The sequence below is a fragment of the Barbus barbus genome (assembly GCF_936440315.1).
Source record: "Barbus barbus genome assembly, chromosome: 28".
Lineage (NCBI taxonomy): Eukaryota > Metazoa > Chordata > Actinopteri > Cypriniformes > Cyprinidae > Barbus > Barbus barbus.
The window spans coordinates 23,068,492-23,074,821 of NC_136756.1; positions in this window are offsets into that span (position 1 = coordinate 23,068,492).

Below are 6,330 nucleotides of genomic sequence, written 5' to 3' on the forward strand. Positions count from 1 at the left end.
AAGTAAACTGAGATTTATCCGCTCGTAAAGTTAGTACACTGATGTCTGATTCATGGCCCTCTAGATCTCCATAATGGAAAAACACACAATCTACAGCCACATTTCCAACAACAGTTATACAGCAGTGATAAATTCATGTGCCATTATCTTCTTTTATCCAAAGATTTGCATATCAAGTACACGGATATTCCATTACAATTATCTGATAAGGACATCTAAAAAAGAAAATCACAAGAAACATGCTTTTAAATGAAGCACATTTCATGTCTTCACAAGCGTTTTTAAAAATGATCCATTTAAAGGGAAGCCTTTAGATATTCCCCTGTTCAAGATTTTGTTGTCAGTCGTTTTTTTTTAAATTAGTACTTTTATATAGCAAGGATGCATTCAATTGATCAGTAAAGACATTTGAAATGTTATAAAATGATTGAATTTCAAATAAATGCTGTTTTTGTGAACTTTATATTCATCAAACAATCCTGAAAAAATTCATTACAGTTTCCACAAAAAATAGGAGCACAAGAATAAATTGCATTCTAAAATATGTTCAAATAAAATAAAAAAACAGTTATTTTAAATTGCTGTAATGTTTTACAGTATATTACTGTAGCCTTGGTGAGGCTGCATTTTTGAAAGAGGCTTCCTACCGCCCCCAAACTTTTTTACAGTAGTGTACCTTGCAAAGAAAAGTTTTAAACAGTAAATTTAGTAAAAAACAGTAAACAATTTACCTACTATTTGGTTTTAATTCATCAAGATGCAGTTGTGACTCATTCTCATGGACTGGGTTATAGTTGTGGTGGTTACATAAATACTTTGGCATTATTCCCAAAAATTAAGTGAGGATTCATTTTTACCTGTGACTCCTGGATACAGTGGGATTTGTGATCAGGACAGTTGAGGTCATCTCCAGTCAGGCCACTCATTACTAAGGTCATTTGTTGCATGATACCCTGTAAAAGATGAAAAACGTCTCCAGTCTACAGATAATGACTTTTGACTGATGAAAGCAAACAATAGACATCTAGAAAACAACAAATTCCCAAGATCCATGCAGAGGGAAAATGTGTTTGATGAGCACAATAAAACATGCAATACTCAAAGCAATTACATTAACTGCAATAATACACCTCCCTGACATTTACACATGACATAATGGCAGATATTGGAAATAAAGGAGCTTATATTAGTGACTGAGCTCAACCATCAATAGAGTTCAAATGGAGATGTTGATTATTACAAGACAACTGGTCATAAAATAAACTACCCAATAAACTGTATAAATCATCTAACATCAACAGCTCCAAATGAAATACAGCCCAAAAATAAAGTATTGAAGACATGTATTATTCGTCACTGACCTTTCATTGATATATCAGCAACAAATACTGTACGTGAGACACGACCACAGTTGCCATGACAATGTCTCATGGCATTGTTATGAAAGACCAGATGTGAAAATAATCTATTATTTTCCCATTCTCCTTAACATTATATCAGCTTGTGACACTGCAAACATCCACTCTTTTCCTATACTGATATGCTGTTTGCATTATTTAATGGCATGAGTCAACACAAGGCTGAAACCATGTAATTTGGTGTGGAAACATATTAAGTTTAATTAACTACTGTAGCATTGATTCTGTGGTCCAGAAGAGGGGGATTTATTGTATATAGGTTTAAATGTGACATGCAGTATGGGAATTGTCTGCTAAAGCAATCTCAGCTTCATAATAACATAAGTAAAGCCTCAATAAAACCAGTGTTAGAAAGGTTTCTCTCAAGCGGCTGTTGAGCTGAAGGCAATCCTTTGACTGCATAACAGCCTGTGTTTGCTTTTCTCACATGGGCTCCAGAGCTCTCTGAACTTCACTTTCATTTCATCCAGCCTGCGGTGTTGGGACTGGCTAGTTTGCATTGCAAAGAGAATTAGCTGTTTGTGCCAGCGCTCCAGCCGACATTGAACTTGGGCTGTGATTATGGCAACGGTGGCTGTCAGGGGCAACAGTTACACAAGAAAGCATCAATGTCCTCACAAACTATAAAGACTGCAGTGCATGCAACTAGGTTGCTTTACAAACATAAGAAACATTTAAAAATGTCACTAGATTATATTCAGACTATTTTAGACTGGTTCGGGTAGTTACGGACTGCAGCTTTAAATAAGTAAGTAAATAAATAAATAAATAAATCTTCCAGACCCCAAAGTTTTGAACAGTAGTGTATGAATAAATTATTTAAAAGTGTACCCTAGGTTTAAACCTATCACTGAAGTTTTTCAATGAAAATGTTTGAAATTGAATTCAGATTAAAAAAAGGAAGACAAGCAAGACTGACATTCTCTTGGATTTCTGAGGTTCAGCTCTGGTTCCTGAAGCCTCTTCCTGTCCTCATCATGCTCGTGACAAAGGCCTCAGGCCTAGCCTGGGGCAATCAAACACTCAGAATGCACACTGTGCTCAAACCACATCAAAACACAGAGAGCTTAATTTGAATGTTTCAATGCAGGAATCATGCTCAGAATAAAGCAATTATGGCTACAATCTATAAAAACAAGATCTGCAAACAAACAAATGTAAATTTACTTTCAAGCATTTGTTGTGTATAAGAATAAAAGGAGACACTTACTACACAGCAGAGAAGTTTGAGCAGAGTTTCAGAGTGCTGCATGGCTTCAGAGAGGCAGGCCGGTCTGTGAGCGCTTCAGAAGGAGGTTTGGTCAGTCTTTGAACTCTGAAGGCCACTAAAACAGAACGGCACCTGGAGAGCCGCCAGGGGTGGGCTGTGCCATACACACTCTCTCCATAACACAGTTTAGTGCATAAGCAATGTATATCCCAAAGGAAATGCTAGAGACCCTCACTATCTATGACCCTGATGAAGAGGGGCCATTCGAACACCTCCCATAGAAACCAAAAGTAAGGAAGCGCCATAGGGACAAAGTTAGGTTGTCACTTGATATCTAAAGTCAAATCTGGGTTCTGATGCACTACTCTATAGTGTACTTTACAGCAAATGAATAACAGATCAAATGCCACAATGATGAGCATTAGATGGCAGGTTCTTTATTAAGATATACTGTTAACTAGTGATTCATACTGATCTTAGTGACTTACTGTTTGGTTTTGTTAGATCTAAAGCATGAGCTCATGGGACAACCAAATATTTAAACTCTACTGTGGGCAGTGAGTCATATTCACCCCAAGCATTGGTCTAGAAAGCTCTCTCATCATCACTATAGTTCTTTTTTCCTACGCATATGTGTGTGTGTGTGTGAGTGTGTTCTGTTCATGTGGCTCCAGTGAGGAATGTGACAAGGTGTTTAGAGGAGTGTCTAACTTACAGTAAAGGGTGTGAGACAATGCTGCATAGCTCCTCCCAGAGGTATAAGGGTCTATTGGAAGACAGTCAGTCATTCAGTGAGGTCCTGTTCAAATGCCACACCACTCAAAATACGAACACAATTATGAGGTTTTAAAAGCAATTTTTATACTTCTAGAGAAATGTTGGATAAGTGGAGTGTTTAAACGATGACCTGAATTTCAGCTAATATCATTAAACACCCTAGTTAATATAGCTGTTGCAAATGTCACATCAAATTAACTCCACACTGAGAGGGGTTTTCAGTGGAAATATCCTTTTAATGAACACAAATGTGATATTTAGTGGTTTGTAAAAAAAAAAAAACTCAGTAGAAAAAAAGCTAAGCAAAATAACATGAAAAATAAAAAATAAAATACTCTTTCTATGTGCATGCCCTTAAGAATGTGACATGTTATTTTGTGACAAATTGGTGCTATTATGGGATACAGCATTTCTAAACAAACAAACTAACAAATAAATAAAATAGCTGGAATAGTGTTCCAGCACTTTGGTTTTGAGAAAAGTAGCTTATAAAATGAATGATAAAATTAAATAAAATTAAAGCCATCATTATCTGCTACATACATGCCCATAACAATGGTGGTGATGAAAGTGATCTGTTACCTCATCAGAGAACCTGGAAAACACACACACACACACACTCAAATGGGCTAACACGCCCACAAATATCCCAATGCACATACTCAATCACATTCAGACAGAAAAATATTAATATTGCTGCTGTGAGCAATTGATTAGTACAAATAACACACTATCTCTCACTAAATATAGCAGAGGCACTTCATCAGTCTGCATGAGTACAGAAGATCACTTTAGATCTGTGATGAATCTGTTGTATACACAGTGAGTGATGTTTTCCCCACCTAGCTTCAGCTCACAGTCTAATGTTAGGTTTACCATAGACCTGACAAGTACATCCAGTAAAAGAAAGTGTTGGAGGGAAATGTCTAACTTAAATGTCCAATCCAAACAAATACAATTTTCATCTGCAATCATAGAGATTTCAAAACATAACACTTGTATATAAAAATATATATCATACAAAGAGTAGACTGATGACACAAAGAGACTGTGAAGTGTGAAAGTAGCCTGCTTCCATTGCCGGTATCTTAAGGTTTTTGTTTTGATATAAGGAAACACGTTGACCATGATGTTGACATAAATGTGACAGCTCCTGTATACAAACAAACGTTTGACTGATGAATGTATTCGTTTAGAGCAATGGCAGATGGTCTGTCTCGCTTCAGCTCTCTCACATATGCTGACCTGATGTAACAGCCAGATTGGCAGCACCTGGAACAGGTTCAGCTCTATATAGCGTTCTTGGCTTCACTCATCCATGAGCATGAAAGGCAGAACGCTTCACCTGTCAGTGTGGTATGTCTATATGGACTCTTCTCAAATACTGGCACAATATTTTCATCTGATCTCAGAGTCTTTCTTCACCCACGAGCAGGGGGGTCAGTCGAGTCAGCAACAGTTTAGACTCAAAGCTGTTTTTATGAACTATTGAAGTAGGCCAGATTCATGTCATATTGAAAGGTCTTGAGAAAATGTCAGGTTGGCAAATCTATGAACAGTCACCACATCACACAAGTTTTAAGAATTAAAAATACTTTAAGAAGGGACAGTGTAAATTGCAAAATTGCAAAAACATTAGTGACAACAACAACAACAAAATTAACACTTATGCGCTGTTCAGGGTCATTTAAGATCCCCAAATGAAGGTTGCTGAAATTTAAAAAAAAAAAAAAGTTCCCTTTATCTAAATGACTTTGTCAACACTTGCTACCTCTTTAAAAAAAAAAAAAAACTGGAATGACATATGCATATTTGTGTGAAGAAGTCACACTCAGGATGTCCGAGATCTCTGGAGACCACACATAGAAACAAATGGGAAAAAAATATAAAATAAATATTTTTCTTTTGAAATTTGTCAAATAATATCCCTAAATCAGCAATAATGCACTACGCAAATACACAGAAATTAAGTGGCAACATACACCCTCACACAGGTGTACACCCTAAATGAACAGTGCATAAGGGTTAAATTAAATTTAAATTATCCATCTACCCACATCTATCCACCATCTACCCATGTCATCCCTTATATCTACCCACATGTCTTATATACTCATGCATGTATCTACCCATGTAACCTACCCACATATCTATCTATATATCTACCCATGTATAATCCCATCTATATATCAGCCCATGTATCTGCCCATCGATCCATGTCTACCCCTATCTACCCATGTCAGCTTACATGTCTACCCATCTATTTGTTTGTTCACTCATTTTGAAGGGATTTTGTTTTCCCTTCATAATAAAAAACTTAATTCAAAAACTGCATGTTGTGTTTACTTGTGTTATCTTTGATTAATATTTAAATTTGTTTGATGATCTGAAACATTAAAGTGTGACAAACATGCAAAAATATAAAAAATCAGGAAGGGGGCCAACACTTTTTCACACCACTGTATATATGTATATATATATATATATATATATATATATATATATATATATATATATATATATATATTAAAAATCCTACAATGTGATTTCCTGGATTCTTTCCCCCCATTCTGTCTCTCATAGTTGAAGTGTTCCTATGATGGAAATTACAGGCCTCTCTCCTCTTTTTAAGTGGGAGAACTTGCACAATTGGTGGCTGACTAAATACTTTTTTGCCCAACTGTATATATACACCCATATATCTACCCAATGTCTACCCATATATCTATCTACCCACAAATCTACCCATATATCTACTCATATGTATATTCATATATCCATCTACCCATAAATCTATCTATTTATCTATCTATGCATATACACCTATATGTCTATCAATCCATCCATTCATCCATCCATCCATTTAACTGCCTACCCATCTCTTGTGGGATCACAAGAGATCTGTTTCCTCAGAAATGCTTCTAA